Below are 20,819 nucleotides of genomic sequence, written 5' to 3' on the forward strand. Positions count from 1 at the left end.
TAAGAAAAAATAAAAAAAATAGTAACGAGGAAGGAACAAAAATAAAAGAAATATGATTGAAGATGATATAACTTCGATAAATCCACCACTACCTGAAAGGGTTGATATCCTCTATGCCTTGCTTGAGGATTCTCCTGTACAAATCGTAGATTACTATGCTGATGCTCAAGTGCTATGTTGAGCTACAGTCTATACCGGTTGTGCTTGTATACTGTGGCATCGGACGGTAACCGGAGGTGCAGCAATTGATCTGAGCCTTTCGTTCCAAATCGAACGGCTGAAAGATTACCGGAAGGCATGCCTCTGCCCTTTGTTGGACCAAAACGGCCATTTTCCATGGCTGCAACACGCTCAAAGCTACAGCAAGCGCCACTGCTGAAACAAAGGTGGTCAGATCAGCCGCACACAGGTGTATGGTGCTGCAGAGCTGACCCGCAGCATCGATCGATCGTTCATAACGCGGCCGGCTGCTCTAGAAGAGCGCAAGTCTTCCACAGAAAGCGACAGAGACGACGATTCCTTCCCGGAGCGGCATGAGCCAAGCGGTTTGGGTGCAAGAAAGTGCTTGTCTCTGTTGAAGCTTGTGTGTGGTTTCTCTTCGCCAGATCACGAGGATTTCCCAGAATCTGAGTAAAAGCCTGGACGAAGGGCGGCCAAACTAGAGCGTTTTGGGAATTGGGAGGTCGTTTCGTTTCGTTTTTCTCTGGATGCAATCCAAACCCAGTGGAACATGGGGAATCCTCATGGGTCCACTGTTGTAGCCTAGCCTCTCATAACACCAGTGTGTCACATGTCAAGGTGGTTGGGAGATTACATCCGCTGCGTCTAATGAAAGGACGTGCAAACAGTCCACACCCCTTCCCTTTCCTCTCATAATCCTAGCCATAAGTTACCAATGAAAGGGTTTGTAAACAGTCCACCAAGATTTGATACTCAAACTTGACAATGGTATACGTGTGCGTTTAGAACAAGAACGTAAACCCGTGTTCCATGAAGCCTTAGCTAACTTTGGCAAATCTCTCTGGCTACTACTCTCTAGGGCAAAAAATAATTTGCACAGTGCAAATGAGGCGGTCCAGTGGGGCTACTGTTGAATCAAGCCTATCATGGGATCCGTGGACCCTTCGGCTCCATTTGCCTACCACTGGTCTCAGTGGTTGCCTACTACTAGTCTCAGTGATCCCAACCTTTGACCTAGAGAGCTGCAAAAGTAGACAAGCGTCAGAACACCAACGTATGAACAGCTGAACAGCTAGATACTCCAAAACCTGCCTGTATATTTCTGACAGGGCAGTGCACTCATGCGAGAGGTAAACGAGACGAAACCAAGCCCGTTTCATGGTCCAGACAAGCCCCAAGCTGCCGTTTGAAAAGAACGGATTTCCACTGCAGATGTGCCCGCGGAAATGTGCTATCCGATAAAGAGAATTGCCGCCTGTTCCTGTACACGGATACTGCTGCAGCCGGTCAGAGGTGATTCACCACCACGTTGCGCCACAGTCATGGCCACTGACAGTTGAAGCACTAGCAGCTGCAGCCACCGTCAGGGACAAAACATCGACTGAAATAACAGCAGAAGCTCGAGCTGCCAGTCCACAAGAGACATTCACAAGATCCATATGACCGAACCACGCAGCTCGTACCAAACAGTTGTACAAAACTTGAGGCACATGGTCCGTACTCGGCAGAGACAATTCCGGTAAACTCCGAGCGGATATACCGGTACAGATGAGGCAAATCATGTTTTTTTTTTCCGATAACTGAAACTTTATTGGCTCTCATTGTTATATCAAAAGGATACAACCATATAAGAATTTATTTCTGATCTCTGCATAGCTAAGATACACATAACTATTTTCAGTTAATTAAGAGAAAATCGAGCACAAAAACTACAAAAACAGCGTGCAGACTACCTAGCTAAACTAGATCTAGAGCATCACATCACCTAACCAGCTACTTAGCTAAACTAGATGAGAGAAGATCAACAATGACACAGAATAGACCAAGACCGGAACCAAGCCGGTCGCCACCCGAAAACGAGGAGAAGGAACTCCCAGATAACGTCTCTAAGGAGGGCACGACGTCAATAGCACCACCGTCACCCATTCAGAAAATCAAAATTGGGTTTTCACTCAGAGAATGTAAGAAAACACCACATCAACTGCCTCTAAGGAGGGAATGTCACCCAAGGGCGTCACCGGCGTCGGCATCGACAAGAAGCCGATCAGGGCTTTTCGTCCGGTGCTCTCAAACCCAATCAGGATGAAGGGGGCCAAAACACAGGAAGAGCCGAAGTAGCCTAGGGAGGCCGAAAATGATGGCAAGCGCCGCACATGCCTTGGGGACTCCCCACCGGAACTACACCTCAACCTCCAAAAGCTACCTACAATAAAACACCACTCAGAGCAAACCATCATCGAGTGGATCAGGCCAACTACCACGAAGATCCCACGAAGCGCTGTCATGATGATTCCAGTGATGGGTCATGAATAGACGGTCGTTAGGAGTCGACTGCCCACGTGCTGACACAAGACGATGACACATTGCCGACCTGCATGAAGAAGCAGCACAACCTAGAAGGTGGAAGCAGCAAAGAGGGCCTGTGCCATTAAGGTGATGGTGGGGCGGTAGCTGACGTGCACGCTCCTGACCTCATCGACGCAGATGCACGCCGCCTTGGGTGGGACGCCGATGCGGCCGTTGAATAGATACTCGAGCACCCACCATAGCAGCAAGCACCCAACTTCCACCGCCTTCCTGAACAATGCCCGTAGCTCGAACTTGTCCGGCCCCGTGACCCAACACCGCGGCCCACGCAGTACGTAAAGACGGTGCACAGGAAGGGGTTGTGCGCGCAAATCTGTAGGATGAGCACCCCAAGCACGGCGAAGTGCGCGATGGCAAGCTGACTCAATATGGATGGCACGATGGTCTCGATCTGCATGTGTGAACGCCAAGCCGCAGCCACCCACGGAGACAGGCCGCCGCCGCATAGGATCCCTTAGATCCGAGCAACTGAAGAGGATCACAGTCGGGTGAGAGATTCGACTATTGCCGACACGTTGGAGCAAATTGATGTCACGCCGCTGCCATCCAAACCAGGACGAGAAAAAGGAAGGAATGAAAGAATAGGAAGGGGGCCTTGATGGAGGCCGCTTGCCTCCGTCGCAGGCCGTTGCTGCCACGGCCGGTCGGCAATTGTGGCGGTGACCGGAAGACAGATCTATCTAGTTGTCTCTCCTCAGAGGCTGGTGTTGGCTAGGGTTTCTGATGAATAGTCTTGAGCTTGTAACTGGACATGAGGAAAACCAGGTGGCATCACACCTGACTGATTCGTTGGGCACAAGCCATGCACTGGCTATGGTAACAACTCATATTGCCAGATCACAGCCTCGACTACTTTGACTGCATTGTTCAATGTGCAGCACAACAGATGTGGGTGTACCAAGAACTAAGCTCAAGCCAAAGCGGTAGCTATTTGTTAGAATTTGATTACAGTTAGTGATCAATTAGCAAATAGGTGTCTTCATCGAAGGGACATGTCCTTTGGTGAACAGACTTCAAATTCTTTCATTGTGTCCATTGAAGAGAGAATGTCTCTCCAATGACACATCTTCATCATGTATGTGTGTGTGTGTGTGTGTGTATAATTTATTGAATCAATACAAGAGTTTCATTCTCTCTACATTGCATTCCTACTTGCAATACGTTATCAGTCACTTGCTCGATCAACTAAGCATCGGCACTCGTCTTCGTCGCTGCAGTCGCTGCTCTCCACTCTGCTGTACACTCATTCAATCTTTAACAGAAGGAAGAACACCACTAACAGATCCACACATGCAAAGAAGAACGAACACACGGTAAGTTTAACAGATTGTAGTCTTCTTCTTCCTCAATGGAGGTTGTGACCTCCTTGGAGGCTATGGTGGTGAAGCCGACAGGTGGCTCCAGCCGGCGAATGGCGGTGCAGCATGCCAAACCAGCGGCTTCATGCCATCTAAGAGGCGCCCGCACTCATGGTCGCCGACCAATAGTGTGGTGCCAGCCCTCGGCGGTTCCTCTCCCATGGCGGTTGTGGCCGGCGCCTCCACAGTGGTGGTACACCTTTGGGGGCACACAACGCCCATCTCGCAGCGAAAAGGGGGAGGAGAAGAGGGCCCACTGGTGGCGTCCTCATCAGAGGCACCCATCTCGCCGACCTCCCTCCTATAGCAGTGGCGCCCAGCCGTGATTCACTCTTGCGATGCGCCCCAACCGATGGCGCCAGCCCACGACGACTTGCCTTCTTCTCAAGACGACCACTGGTCGGCCCCTCCCCAACGACTGTCTTCAATCGACAGGGGCCAACGCCTTCCCAGCGGTCCATGGTGTTTTCGGCGGCACGTGAATTAACGATCGTGTTAATTTTGCAATTGAGAATTTTATTGCAGAATTATATATTAATTCATCTTAATGTGATTAATTAAAGCAAAATTAAAATGCAAAATCAAATTAAGTGATTACCTCAATTTAATATTTGTGAAACATAAAGTGATAGAATCAAGCATTTACTGCACCTTTGCAGATTATGCCCCATCACTGTGAGGTCTACATAATGTCATTTTGATGTTATAACTACCTTCAAAGTGTCCCTCCAAATATTCAATTTTGCATAACACAAGGTAGTGGAACTATAGCATCTACTGCATTTTGGCATATTATCCACCACCACTGTACGGTGTACACCATTTTTTTGACTACCGTCAACATGTTAAATCACTACATTAGAGGTCTACATCATTTTGATGATTACCTTCTATGTGATTACCTGATATTCTAAATGAGCATAACGCAAGGTAATATGAATATAGGCATCTACTGATAAACATCAAATTATACATCCTACTATTGCAATATATACACCATATTTGGTGATTATCTTCCACGTGTTAGCTACATAATTTGAGGTATATACTATAAAATTCAAGTCTCAACTTGACTTTACATAGTTTGCATTATTATTACAACATTACCATGATGATTTTTAATTTACCTATAGTAAATTAATCAAATCTATGGTCAAATCCATTTTGGATAAAATGACCGGCCAAGAGTTCGATGAACTCACGCTTGATGGTCACAATTATTCAACATGGGCAATATACGTCAAGGTCAGTCTTGTGTCACGTGAAATAGTAGCGGTACTCTAACCTCCCCAAGAGGAAGATACACCGCTAACAGATCAAGTAAAATATGGGACTTTATATATAATAAGGCATCATATTCATCCGGATCTCAAATCTGACTATCTGATGGAAAAGAATACGAGCACATATGGCTAGCTCTCAAAAACCAAATATGAACAGCAAAAAACAGTCATTCTGCTCGATGCAAGTCACGAATGATCATATCTCCAACTCCAAGACTTTACGTCCGTCGAAGATTACAATCATGTTGTTCTTAAATCTGCTAAATTTATTTTTTTTGCAAAAAAGAACCTACATATGCGTAAAAGATAGAGAAACTTTATCTACTATGCTTCCCGCTGATAATATCTTACAGCAATAATACCGTGCAAAAGAATATCAAATTTATTCTGATTTAATCCATGTATTATTTCAGGCCAAAAAACATGATGAATTCTTTCTAAGGAATCATTTACCTAAAGTACATACTAATATTCAGAATAACAACAAGTTCAATGGCATTTTTAGACATCATACAAAGAACTTCGATGGTAAACGCAAACGCAACAAGAAGTAGAAACCCTATGCATCGGATCAGGGTCAATGCATTTCCAAACTTGATAAATCTAATATTTTCCACAAGTGTAGATGCTACAAACACTCCACTAAGAAATGCCACACCCTGAGACATTTAATTGATCTATATTTCAATTCGTGGGATGTAACCGACCTACTCAAAAACAAATATTTGAAGCACACTTCAAATCTTCAAACTAACTCCACCAAGGAGGCTAGTTGTTCATAACAAGTTTTACAAGAAACAATAACAACCAGACTCTTCTGCAACCAGAAGATCCCATGAGCACGGAAAATATGTTTATCGAATTTGCTTCGCACGACATGTTTGGAGATCTTAACATGATATCTAAGGATTTGGGAGACAAGTTAAGATCTCCAAACATGTCGTGCGAAGCAAATTCGACAAACATGTTTTCCGTGCTCATGAGATCTTCACTAATGATACTAAATAAGTTTGTATATATTCTATATATCTGATAAAAAATTTCATATTAAAATTTTCATTTCTATACATAGATTTCTACGGGAATCAATACGATAGTGAAAGAAATATGCCTTGTGGAAATATGTACCACAAACTATATACTACAGGGAACCAAAATATTTTCAAACACTTACTAAGAGACAAGAAAATATTTTGACAATCGCTAGACGTCATATAGTGATTGTTGACTCTGATGGTGCCATAATTACTCCCCATTTGGTTGCATAAGTCATAATCAATGATACTCTATTGTATCTCGATTTAACCTGTACCTTACTAAGTTGTATAGATATCCATCAAATGGTTTTCATATTGAAACCCATTACGACAACAAAAGAGGAATTTTTTCTCTTAATCAATGGATATGTCAAGCTTTCCTATATATCATCTGAATTGTACTATACATACATCAAACCCGTACAATATATTGCGTACAAAATAATTTTTCTATCTTGATCAAATCAAGACTTGGCATGATTGCCTTGATCACTCTTCCTTGGAGATAATAAGAAAAATTATTAACAATTCTATTGGTCACAATATTCCCAAAATCTTCATTTGTGTGCACCGCATATGACACAGAGAATTTAATTTTAAGGTCCTTTTACCTTAAAATTTATAATGCGCCACCCAATTTCTTGAACGCATTCAAAAACATATATGTTGCTCTATTTAGCAATTTTATGGACCATCTAGGTACTATATAATGCTGATTGATGCATTAAAAAATAGTCTCAAATATGTCCCTTATACATAAGGTATCACACTTATACCAAACTCATTCCTCAAATAAATTAGAGCAAATTACCCTGAACGCAGGATCAAATCCATTCACATGGATAATGTCGTTCCTTATCGTGTATTCAATTATTGTTTGGTTTTTTAGCACTACTGCATTAAGTACCATATGTGCACATTCATAATAGTCTAGCTGAATCTCTTATTAGGAGAATCAAACTATTTGCATGACCAATTATAGAATTGCAATTAGCCAACATCTTGTTGGTAACATGTGGCTTTACACACCGCATCAGTAAACCAAATTCATTCAACTGAAATCATACGGCTCCCACTTTTGTAGTTAATACGTGAAAATTTAGCCTCAGCCAAGTATTTCCCATCTGCGAATTGGTTACGTTCTGCACGTACTGATATCACCACCGTATAGCATACATAAAAGGGCGTTGGGGAACTATACGAGGTATCATTATCTGTCAATCATATAATACCTCGAGTCCCTCAGAAGTGACTTATTCATTGCCCGTATACTTATAATATTTTGAGAACAATTTCAAGCATTATGGGGAGATTAATTCCACATAGAATATCAGGAATCATAAGAGAAGTCACACACGTTCACATTCATTCCAAATATCCACGTACCTGAGATCTGAATCTTTATTCAGCACATCTTATATTTGCAACATATTGCAAATAAACTGCCATATGCATTTACTGACAATAAATGTATCACCAAATCCTAAATTCCTACTCGGAATGTACCGAAAAGAGTAGAGGTACCAAACAAAACTACTCAACTCCCAAATCAAAATAAGAGGGGGAAAAGTACAGTCACAAAAAAATAAAGCTTCTTACAAGCTACTGCGGAAACTGAGGAATCCCTCCTCCACAATATTAAATGCAAATAAATATCAAGTTGATAGACACCTTATGGATATTCAATATCCAAACACATATGGATATTCAGCATCCAAATGTTCAGCATAAATGTGTACACAAATTCAGGCGCTGGGTCATTAGAACACCTTAACTCCATTATTTTTAGAAATACACGGAGTTAAACAGGATAATATTTCCACAAACTATGTTGATTTCATATAATCAATCAATAAGAAAGACTACAAATTATCGACATATATTTCTCCTCAAATACCCATACACCTTTAATTGGATCTATACCAAAAGTCCTAGACAGAGTTCTTCAACACTCAAATTGGTCAATCTAAATGTGGTGATTAAGAAGAATCGCTTTCTCTCAACAACATAATGTGTTCCATATTGAAGCAAAATGAATTTTTATTCCATAAGGTGGTAAAATAGTAAACCTTGTAGCATAAGGGTTCACGCAGAGACCCGACATCAATTATGATGCTACATACCCCATGGTATGTGTGAAAATTATGTTCTCATTCAATATCATTGGTAAATCAAATGAATTGGATAGATTCAGACATTTAAGTTCCTAATGGACTTCGCATTCTGAATTTAAATACAAATCGCAATATATATCGTGTACAGCTTAAAGTCATTCTACGACTTCAAGCAGTTAAGTTGATGGTGGTACAACTGACTAAATGAGTTCCTTCCATAGAAGGGTTATTCCAACGATTGCATATATGTATTCATAATGAAATCTCAATTGGATTTTGTATCGTATCCAAACCACACACAACAAAATATGTAATCATCTTAAAGGCGAAATTTGACATGAATGATTTAGGTAAAATCAAATTTCGCTTAAGTTTGTAACTTAAGCACATTTCTTTAGAAATATTTACCCATCAGTCTACCAATATCCAAATAGTATTGGACAATCATATCCATCAAACACTTATAGTCATTAAATCCCTAAATATGAATCACGATCCATTTATCCTTTGGGTTGACAATAAAAAGATATTGAACCTAAAGTTCTATATCTTAGTTCTATCAAAGTGTCCATGTATCTTGCGAATTGCAATAGATTTGATATTGCATTTACAAATAACTTGCTAGCTTAAATAGTGCAGCTCTAACAACACCATTAGACAGGAGTTAAAGAGGATATCCACAGATATCTTTGTGGTACCAAAGATCTAGGTTTTTTTATCAGAAAAATAAGATATAACTATAGTGATATATCTAGATTCTATTGATCCCTATAATGCCAGCTCACATACTGATTTCATGGTAATATAGCCATTTCATAGGAGTCATCGAAATAGATTCCAGTGGCTACTTCCACCTATCATACTGAAACATCACATACATGTGTATAGCTTCACAGAATGATCAACAATATAAAAGTCATGTGATATTGGTTCTATTGAATCACCTACCATTATCTACGAAGATAATACTACTTGTGTTGCTCAGATGCAAACAGGTTACATAAAGAACAATATCACTAAACATATTGCCCTTAAATTATTTTATCCTCATGAATTACAACAAAGTGGAGAAATAAACATCTTACAAATTAAATCTTGTGATAACATCGTAAATTTATTTACAAAGTCCTTACCAACTTTGACATTCCAAAAATATATTCATGAAATGGATATGCAACAACTACGAGATTTGCAAGGTTCAAGGGAAGTTGATCCCTAAATAATAACATGTTCATACTATATTGCACTTTTTTTCATATAAGATTTTTACCATACACTTTCTCATATAAGGTTTCTAATGAGACACATCTACACAAGATCATATATCATATCTCTTATTTTCTCCACCAAGATTTTTAGAAGAGGTATCAAAGATATATCTATTATTCTCTAAACTCACTTATGGGTTCTTCCTTTTTTAAAAGATTTTCTCATATGAGTTTATAAAGAGACAATAATCAATATATTTTGTACTCTTTTCTTCTTATTTTTTTCACTAGATTTTAAAATGGTTTTAACAGTATATCACTATTATTCCTTCATTTTTTTCAAGAGGTTTTTTTAAATATTTTAATATAATCTATAGATCATAATTATTGTCCTATAAGCTCACTAAATAAATTTTTCCTATCTAGATTTATCATATAAGTTTACAATGAAACAATAACCAATATATGATATATCATATTATTCTTATATTTTTATTAAGTTTTAAATGAGTTTTAATAACATGTCAGCATACTATTCTCTCTTTATATTTTTCTCACAGGGTTTTAGAGGAATTTTTTTTAAAAAAAATTACATTACAGATAATTGATCAGGAGAGTGTTAGAATTCGATTACAGTTAGTGATCAATTAGCAAATAGGTGCCTTTACCAAAGGATATGTCCTTTAATAAAATAACTTCAAATCCTTTTATTGTGTCTATTAAAAAAAGACATCTCTTCCGTAACATCCTTTATTATGTATATATGTAAATAATTACTTGCAATACTATTCACTTCACCAAATGCAGGCGCGAGGAAGTCAGACGGACCATCATGTGGACCTATGGCGCGCATACTGCAGAGCATAGTGCCGAGTGCCGACTAGTGGACCAAATGAGTGATGCCTTCGTTGATGCACCTTATCAAAAAATCCTGAACGAACATGGCTAACCCCCAAGGCCACAAGATACTGTCTCCTTGCAAGAACCGACCCTGTACTTGGTTGCACAGTCAGCTCACATGCTTCTTGTATAAATTTTATGAGCCAGCCGTCAGCAACCATAATCCATCTTATTGCTGCCACGGCAAGATCAGGCTAGCCGTTTCCAATGACCTGATAGGCTTACACCTGCTAATTTATTATAGGAATTTTGCTTCTAAAAATAAAGGGTTTATTATAGGAATTTCGCTTCTCAAAACAAAAGCTTTGAGAACTCATGCAAGGAACCGAACAGCTACAAGACCAATTTCAGAAGGAAACTAAACTTGTTAATTTCGCTTCACGGTATAAAATATGGGCAGCTGCCAATGCACAGCAAATCCGTATATTACAAACCATAATGGAGATGCTAGCGAAGAGGGTCCTGTACAAGATTATCAAGGGCGGCCGCCCACTTCCGATTAAGCATCCATGAGGAAACGTAACAGCCCCAACAGCACAGCTAAGGAGATTCCAGACCACTTCATGGGCGAAAACAACAATGGAAATTCCAGACCAACCGATGAACTGAGAAATAGGAAAATGAAAGTGTAAATCATAGGAAACGATAATGGAAATGGAAGAGCATATGTTCGACTGAATTGTAGGCAGACCACATTAACGTGGAATTTTTCCATTTTTTCATCAAAATTCGAATTTCCAAGTGCCCACATGCTAGTCAGCCAACCCACTGTGGACCAAAGCTCACTTCAATATATAACCAGAAGACAATCTAACTGTAGACTCTTCTCAGCAATGTTGTATATTGTATATTATTGTGTATCTCTGACATGTATTTTATATGTGAGTTAAATTCATATTGATTTTTTTCTTTTATATATAGATTTTTTTGGGAGATAATCAGATGAAGAAATTTATTTAGGTATCACTAATACATTATTACGAGGAAAAATATTTTCATATTTTTATATGATCAGCGTTGGACATGATGCATTAATTATAGGTCCAAATCAATGATTCTTCTTATGGGTATACACAATGATCGACAGTGCACTCTTGTATCCGGATTTCAGTCGTACCTTACTCAGTTATAAAGATATACATTTAAATAGTTTTCTCATGAAAACTCAAAATGAGAACAGTGATAAACAGTTATTCCTCACCAAATCCAACATTTATGACAAAACAAGTGCTCAAATTTTTTTCTCCATAATCTTGATAAATTCATGACTTGCATGATTGCCTTGTCATCACGATGTATGGATGATTAAAAAAATTATTAGCAATTATGTTGATCACCGTATTAATATGGCAAAAATTCTAAAATACAGATTTTATGGGTACAGCATGTGCCACAATGAAATTAATTTGAGACCCTCCTACCTCAAAAGTAAAAATGAGCTACTCAATTTTTTTTAATGCATTCAAGAAGATTTGTGTTTTTATTCAAACATCATCTGGACTATTCAGATATTCATGGTGCTCATTGATCCATCCACAAGATGATCCCATGTATATCTCTTATCCACAAGGAACCATGTTTTTGTTAACTTAATTGCTCAACTCATCAAATTACGAGCAATTACCTTAGCACAATATTCTTGACAGACATTCAATGATTAGTGTATAGCTTTAGATATCAAGCTAAAGCATTCAATACCTTATTTCAATACTCAAAATTGTCTAACCAAATCTATTATTAAAAGAGTCAAATTAATTACACAACCACTCCTATACAAATGCAATTTACCAACACCTTGGTCATACGATAAAACATGTTGATTTAATCTAAATTCGACCGATTGCATATTAAATGGCTTCCCTATTGCAGTTGGTATGTAAAAATTAACTAAGTATTTCTTATCTACAAAAATTTAATTACCTTATATACATATCAATATCACCTCCACAACATACATCAACAAACCATCACAGAAAAATATATAACTATGTGAAGTAAAAATCTCTATCAATCATAAATACCTTAAACCCCTAACAGAGGATCTCTTCATAGCCCGATATGCTGATTGTATTTTACTATATGACAATTTTTTGACATTAAGGGGAGATAAGTACCACAAAAAATATCAAAAATAAATTGAAATATCACAAGCATTGATTCCTTTGATCCACATATTAAATAATCTAAATAAAAAATACAACTAAGAGAAGGAGAAATCCAGTAAAAAAAATGCTTCTCAAAAACATCCACAAAAACAAATGAAGATATCTTCAAAGACACATAATAGATACTCAACATACATGACCCAAATTTAGATGTTGAAGACATTGAAAGATTCTAACTCCATGTTATAAGAAAATCATGAGTTAGAAAATATAGATAAAATTTTCACAAGAATCATATAACAGAATACAATTATAAAAATATATTTATCTTTAAAAATTATCAAAGACCTCGGACTATGCAAAATCAAACTTCCTCACATGGTGCCTCAAAAACACTCATACTAAGTCAAATGGATGAAAGCAATTGAGTTCAAATTGCACTTGCTTAACAAAATAGATTTATTTTCCTCAGCAATATCTACTGTAATGTTTTTCCTGAGGGTGCCAAAAGGGTTTTCCTGGGCCATCGAGCAAGGCCTCGCATCAGCTTGCAACCTCCACCCACTCCACCCACGTGTGCACCGTGTCGCGCATGGGTGATGCCCACCTGGGCCATCGTGTGCTCCATCAACCAGACCTCGCTACTATGCCAAAGTCGACCCATGTGGCCGCTCTCCTGTGCGCCTAAGCTCCAGACACCACAGGGCTATTGGCGCACACTACCTTAGACCGCATGAGCACCACACCGACCATGCCACTATCTAGTTTGTCCAGTGCAAGCCGACTTTCCTAGGCTATTAGCCACCAAGCTACCTCCCCACATAGGATCACACCCGACAACTAGGCTTCAGCCAAGCCGTGCACAGTAGTGCCCACCTAGGGGCCACCAGGTGACCTCACATGCCAAGCCACACACCCTCGGTTGGGCCGTTACGCACCAACTTCACTAGTAGGATGAGCCAGGCACTATAGTATGCCAAACAAGGCTAGAGGACTTACCGTGCCAGCGGACAAGATTCGTTAGGCCTCCAATGCGTGCACCTTGACCTCCTCTCCAATGTGCCACTAGACCATTCCACTCACGTATGTCTATGCGGCGACGCACCTTGTCATAACTCACTTCTGTACATCTTTGATCATTACACCGTAGCCCATACATCTCTACATATAACTAACAGTGTGATCATTTTCCCATTCATAGTTCCTTTGCCCGAATATATCACATGCCATTCTGTCCGCCTTAATCTTAGTTCATCCCTGAACGTAGTCAGAGTTTCTATCACCAACCATATTCAGGACACCTGCACATAATCAAACATCGAACCATGTTCGCTTGACCACATTTCCTCCCTGTCACTGGCCTTGTTCGCCTTCAGAACACCTGCACATAATCAAACATTCAATCCATTTAATAGATGAACATCATCTTATCAATATTATACTAAATCACTTTGCTTTTGCTGATTTCATCACCAAAAATATTTTTTTCCATTCATGATCTCACAATCTTCAAGACGCTATGCAAGTCAATGTACTTCTGACCATAGACGTCTCCAAGGCATGCATATTTCATCCATTTTAAACTATCACTGCCCATCCTAAGGTACCAGTTTTAATCCTCCACTTTCCTTCATTGAGCATGAATTAGAGTAAGTGAGATCTCGAAAATGAAAGTTGTGGTTATTGACTATAGCGAGAACAGTAGGCTGAGTGTAGGCCCATTAATTATACAAGTGGTGACCCAACATGTAAGATCAGCACCGGTACATAGCAAAATTGCTGTGGTAAGCCCATTACTTAAAAATAGACGAAATAATGCAAATAGTGTGGTAAAAATAGCTTGTGGTAGTAAAATCAAATACAAGTACAGGTGGTCTAGAGATGAAACTAAGCGAGGGCGGCAGGAACCCAAAAAATGTTGGTCCATTTATCATGAAAACAACCAGAAAAAATTGGGCCTTTTTGGAACATAGGAATAGGAAATACTGAAGATAGTTTGCACACAGTTTATCCAAAAATAGAAGTGTGAAGAAATCAGATTGGATAGTTAAATAATCAAAGATCAGATATACCAAAGAACAGATACGATCAGAAACAGCTTCATATGAAAAAAAAAAAAGTAAGGAAAAAAAAGCAAAATATTGTGATCGTAGCAGTATCCTTTGGATGGGCTCAGCTTCGCCTTTGCTCTATCATACAACCCTACCCTCACTCTCTTATCAACAGATCAATCCGTTCTAATTTTAGTAGTTCTGCCCTGGTTATCACCCAACAAGAATGACCGTCCAAGGATAGAGCAACAAAGATCAGAGCATGATTGAGAAGGTTCCAAGAGATGAGGGAGGGTGACAATTTGATACCCACAGCAGCCCTGATTGCTCAAAGGCGCTTGTTTCAGCCATGGTCGTTCATCATAGCCCCTCATCAGGATTGCATTTCTTCATTGCATACATTACACAACATTTGGTTCCACCAGATGGTTGAAGTCATGCTAATGTGATCATCATCACTGCCCCTTGTTGGTGATTATGATGCCCTTGCGTCGTTTCATTTTGCTTTCTCTGCTCTTCATGCATGTAGAAGACACAGTTGGGAATCGACATAGGATGACCGGACAGGCAACTAGTGGGGGCATAATTGGCAAATTTGTTTGGCAATTACTCATCACAACATTTAAAAGGGCCATGCAACTCCTCAACATGGTCTTACATGAGGGGGGACACTACTGAGGTTGACATGTTATGTCCCATTACCATAACCCACGTCATAGATTCAAACCTGGCAGGAAAGGGAATGAAGAACACCAATCCTGTTTAGGAATGTGAAAATCAGATAAAGAAAGCACTAAACCCAGAAAAACACAACAAAAAATGGCTGCAGTAGCCTAAAAAGTAATGGAAATAAATGAAACAAAACACTGCAGCTAAAGTTGAAATCACCAGAGAATACTGGAATACTGGATAGCATAAAGAAATAAGTAGATAAAACGCAAAAGATAATCATGATCGAAGGATGAAACAATCATGGAAAGGAAACAGGAAAATGTCACTTGAATGGCTCAGCTCTGCCCCAATATCAACACAACCATTGCAATTTATGGTGGAAGCACCATGTAACCAAGCTCCAACAGGAGCACAGGACATAAACATAAACATACCTATTCAAGAAATTATTGCAATAAATCTTGAGACGAATACAGTTAACTGAGAGTATCAACAAAAGCAAGAAATTGCAAAACAAAGTGACAAAACAGGTTAGACAAAAAAAAACATGGAGCAACAACAGATCAACCAACTCTAATTTTAGTGGGGCTGCCCTGGTTATCACCCGTCTAGAATGACCATCCAAGGTTAGAGCTACAAAACTCAGAGAATGACTGAAAACACTCCAAAAGAGAGCGGGGGTTCCAATATGATTCCCACAGCAGCCCTGATTCCTCAAAGGCACTTGTTTATGATAAGGGGACGCAATCATTGGAAATGCAAAAAAGCAATACATCCTGAAGAACACCAAAACAAATGGTGGATGTAGCCAAACCAACTGTGAAAATAAATGAAACAAAACACAAAACACCTAAAATTGAAATTACCAGAGAATACTGGACAGCATAAAGGAAGAAGTAGATAGTGTTCAAAAGAGAATCTTTAAGTATGAAACAATCATGGAAAGGAAATAGGAAGATGTCGCTCAAATGGCTCACATTTACCCCAACATCAACACATAAAATGCAACTTAGGTGCCAGTTCTAAATGAAATTACGAGAATACTTGTTACTTGTTAAGTTGTTATGGTACAAGCCATCCTCGTTTAGCAGTAAATTGAACAAAATACCCAAGGTATTCAGGATGCTAAAAAAGCAAAAGCTCTCAATGGGGCAGTTAGATCATCACAGCCACTGCAGAACAGCACAGAATAAAAAAGAATGATCAACTGACAAATGTCACAAAAATATCTCAAAAACAAAATGAATGCATAGGGACTTGCAAAACATATCAGCACTGCACGAGTATAATAGTTGTGATGGCCTGAGGGCCTCCATATGTACCCAGCTCCAACAGGAGTACACGGCCTAACATACCCATTAAAGAAATTATTGCAAGAAGTTTTGTAATGAACAAAGTTAACTTAAGGTATCTTTCTTAAAGCAGATTAAACATTATTATCGCAAGATGCCATTGCATATAATTATAGCGGAATTGATGACAGCAGTTCAAGCAAAGGAAACAGCTCAACTTGCCAATGAACAGCACGAGTAGTCAGAAAAAATGCAACAAGGAAAAAAGCTAAAAAAAAGTGACAAAAGAGGTGAGACAAAAGCACGAAGCAAAAAAGATTCAACTAAAAAAAAATTTAAAAAAAAGATACAAAAACAATGTAAAACATTGTGTGGGAAGCAGTAAAAATGCATTTCAGTGGGTTCAGCTTTGCCTTTGCTCGATCATACAACGGTACCCATTTATCTCTTATCACCAAATCAACCTTCTCTGATTTTACTGGAGCTGCCCTGGTTATCACCCATCAAAAATGGCATGACCATCCAAGGACAGCCACCATCAACAGTGCCTAATTGAAAACGTAGCAAGAGAAAGGAGGGTTCCAAATTGATTGATACCCACAGCAGCCTCAAGAGCTCAAAGGTGCTTATGTCAACCGTTGTTGTTGATCATCGCCCCTCCTTGGGAATTTGGGAATTGAGGCAGGAACCACTGAGGTGGCATGACTTGACATGTAGGTCCCGACTATCATTGACCCAGGTCCCAGGTTCGAATCCAGCAGGAAGGGGGTGATGAGTGATAAACACCCTTAGAGATCATGGTTGCCAACGCAACAGCCAACAAGAATCATCCCTTGGTACATCAACAGAAAGAGGTAAGGCCAAAGAGAATAAAGGAATAAATAGAGTGCAAAAGAGTACAAAAAGAATCATGATTGAAGTTCAAAACAATCAGAGAAAAGAGCACATCACAATTGCCAGTGGCAAAACCGCCTTCAAAACTTTTCTAGGGGGTTGTGATGGTTTTGCATAGTTTGGAGGATTATTTATAAATGGACACCCAAAATTCAGGGGGGTATTCAGACTTTTCCAAGAAAGAAAAACAAGATGTCACTTGAAAAGCTCAGATTTTCCCCATTATCAACACAACTGCAATTTATGGTGGAAGCACCATGTAATCTCTCTCTCTCTCTCGAAATGAACTTTTTAAATGGAATTGTTCATTCAAATGTGTGACTGCCACCAGTCACCACTAGCAGCAAAGATTGGCTGCAAAACTGGTTACTTGTTATGGTACAAGCCATCCTAGTTAAGCAGCAAATAGAACAAAATATCCAAGGTACCAGTTCAGAAGATGCTAAAAAATACAGAAGCTCTCTCAAGGGGAAGTCGAATCATCACAGCCACTCAAGAACAGTACAGAACAGAAAGGCGAGGCACCATACACAGGTAAATATCTTCTGTTTGTGTACGAGAAAAAAGAAAATCCAGCTCTACTAAAACCAAAGAAACACATACCAGGACAGGTGCAATGGTACATGCACATCATATGAGCACAGAAAGAGGCGAGAGCAGACTGGAGGAAGATGTAGTTTAGCGCTTGTTTGGAACACAGATTTTCCCCAGATGAATTCCACAGGAAACTCCATATGGCCACATCCAGTGAAGGGTGGATACAGAGTGGAATACTGAAAGGGGAGGAAGGGGAAGAGCTCCAAATCAAATTGAAAAATTGCAGCCGGAAAGTGAAATCTGTTGATGGCTCAGACCTTGCACTGACTGCGCAATCCACCAACGGTTATCACAACAGACCCCCGACCCACGGTTCCAACCCCACGCTGCAGCCACTGATTCACCGGCGTCTGCTCAAGGGAGCCTCCAAGCCAATGTGTCATGACACAACCTAGGGGATGGCCCCAAGGAAGCGGAGCTCCGAGGTGGCTGCCGCTCGGGAACAGGCCAGTCGCCAACTGTGCCATTTGTCATCGTAGCATCAGCAGAAGCAAAGTAAAAACAGCAAGGGGATGAACCGAAGTCCGGATGGATCGGATCTCCACTCCACGCCTGTGGCGTCCAGGGGAGGGGACGACGCTGACAGGACAAGGAAGAGAGGTGCAGCTGCGGTGCAAGCGTACCTGGATATAGATCCAGGCCTGTTTGGCCGCCGCCTGCAAAGTTAGGGAAGGAAGGGACGGCAGCACTTGGAACCGGGTTGACGTCGGGCAAGGCCACTCACGGCCACCAATCACGCCGCCGAAAGCGCCACCGGCGGCTACCCGGAGGGGGGCCTCCCAGCCGGTGCGTCGCGTGCGGCGTGATGGATGGCACCGAGGACGCAATTGGCTAGCGCTTCCACCAACAGCGTCATTCCTCGTCCCACGCCGTCCCCAACGAGGTCACGGGTTCGATCCCTCGCGGTCGTCGACCACCGCTGGTGGTGCGGCAGGCTGATCCGCATTCATTTCCTCCGCACGCTGCGCATTTGAACATAACTCAGGAGTGGTGTGGTGTGGTAGGAGCGCCACCTTTTTTTCTTTTTTTTGTGAGAGGAGAGCGGCGCTCTGGAGAGCTCGTGTGTGCAAGTGGAGTTTTTCCATCCCCTTATCAGGCCGAATTCGGCCCAAGGAACGGATTCTTTAACCGAAGCCCAATAGACCTGCAATAGTGCAATACGCAAATAAGGCTTAGAATTGTTGCGAGTTGAAACCGGTACATAGTTGAGACAAAAATCCACATAATGAAATGCAAATGCTCTCCTGTCACAGAAGTCGGAAATGACAGGGAATGCTGAATTCACATTTAACTGATTTCAACAACCTCCACACCTTAGGAGTAATCAAGGTAAAGGAGTAGCAGTAATCAATGCAGCACAACCATGTTAGTATTGACTGGGAGAAGGGTAAATTTGATGCTTACAGGCACAGAACCCTCAGTGACCCATTGCCTTCCACACGCACACCGTTGATTCTTTCTTAACAAGCAGTAGAACGAAATCTGAATGAACCTGCAGATACAGTGACAAGGACAACAGTAAATATTCAAATTCCAAATGCCCCGATCACAAGCTCTAGGAGGACACTTAAGCATGAGAAAACATAACAAAGGAAGAAATATGAAATCTTGAAGCTAGTCTAATTGAACTGTCTTTTCTTAAAGGTAAGCAATTCTCAGTAGATCATTTCATGCTATGTTTCAGAGTTTTCATCCCCCCTAATACTGTAGCAAGCAGCAAGAAGGGACTGATGGCCAATGAACGAGCATCCAGAATAGCATACAATGGAACAACCGAATAGACAGGTCTATTGCACTGGTTATCAGAAAGATTATCCGACCTACAGTGCCACCAACACTAATGCCTGACTTGAACAGTCTTCAAGACGGTATGCAAGTCAAATAGTCAATATACTTCTAACCATAGACATCTCCTATGGTCAAAGGCATGCATATTTCATTCATATTAAACTATCATTGCCCATCCTCAACGCATCAGTTTTAATCCTCCACTTTCCTTCATTGAGCATGAGTTAGTGCAAGTGGGATCTCGAAAATGAAAGTTGTGGTTATTGCCTATTGCGAGAACAGGAGGATCATTGTAGGCCCATTAGTCATACAAGTGGTGGTCACCCAACATGTAAGATCAGCACAGTTACATGGCAAAATTGCTGTTTTCCCATGATATGTACCGTGTTCGATCTGTTTACGACCCAATGTGACTATTTTTAGCATTCAAACGGTTGCTCACAAATTGTAAACAGGAGAAGAATTTGAGATCAGCAGTAAAGCTCGTGACAAAAGAGCCATCCATCACTGGTAAAGCTCACATATGACCTCACATGACCAAACCCTCAGTTTGGAAGTTGCACCACACACCACCACCCCACGGTTCCCAGCCCCCAACCACTTGCAGTTTGGAAGCTGCAAGTACGTGGTCAAGGCAGCCCTTGAGGTGGAGATCTGGATGCAGCATGTTAGTTAGTTTCCCCACATCAAAAACTGATCTATAGTATATTAAGTTGACAATGGCTTCAAAGATTAATCGAGAAAAACAAAGTGAAATGTATCATCACAACAGCACCATCAAAAGTGAAATAGCATCAAGAGGGCTCAGCTTCGCCTTTGCTCCATCATATAAACCCAACCCTAACATCTCTTGCTGCACAAGCTACTCATCCTGATATAAGTGGAGCTGTGCTGGTTATCACTCATCTGAGTGACCGTCCAAGGCACAGAAACACCAACAAGAAGGAATGATAGCATAGGTTCCAAGAAAGGA

General features: G+C 40.5%; 1 long non-coding RNA gene across 6 annotated transcripts; it reads right to left on the minus strand.

The window, feature by feature from the left end:
* Positions 1-10,792: 10,792 nt before the first annotated feature.
* Positions 10,793-19,065, minus strand: LOC133927123 (uncharacterized). Of its 6 annotated transcripts, XR_009911253.1 has the most exons (5): positions 18,682-19,065; positions 18,065-18,516; positions 14,057-15,361; positions 13,552-13,933; positions 10,793-11,052 (listed from the first exon to the last, which is right to left on the minus strand). It is a non-coding gene; the product is annotated as an uncharacterized LOC133927123 (long non-coding RNA). The 6 variants fall into 6 exon arrangements; XR_009911255.1 differs by lacking the exons at positions 14,057-15,361; positions 18,682-19,065 and adding an exon at positions 17,169-17,399 and having other exon boundaries at positions 18,065-18,673; XR_009911252.1 differs by lacking the exons at positions 14,057-15,361; positions 18,682-19,065 and adding an exon at positions 17,165-17,399 and having other exon boundaries at positions 18,065-18,673.
* Between the last annotated feature and the right edge of the window lie 1,754 nt (positions 19,066-20,819).

This window comes from Phragmites australis, chromosome 8, assembly GCF_958298935.1.
Source record: "Phragmites australis chromosome 8, lpPhrAust1.1, whole genome shotgun sequence".
NCBI classification, from domain to species: Eukaryota; Viridiplantae; Streptophyta; class Magnoliopsida; order Poales; family Poaceae; genus Phragmites; species Phragmites australis.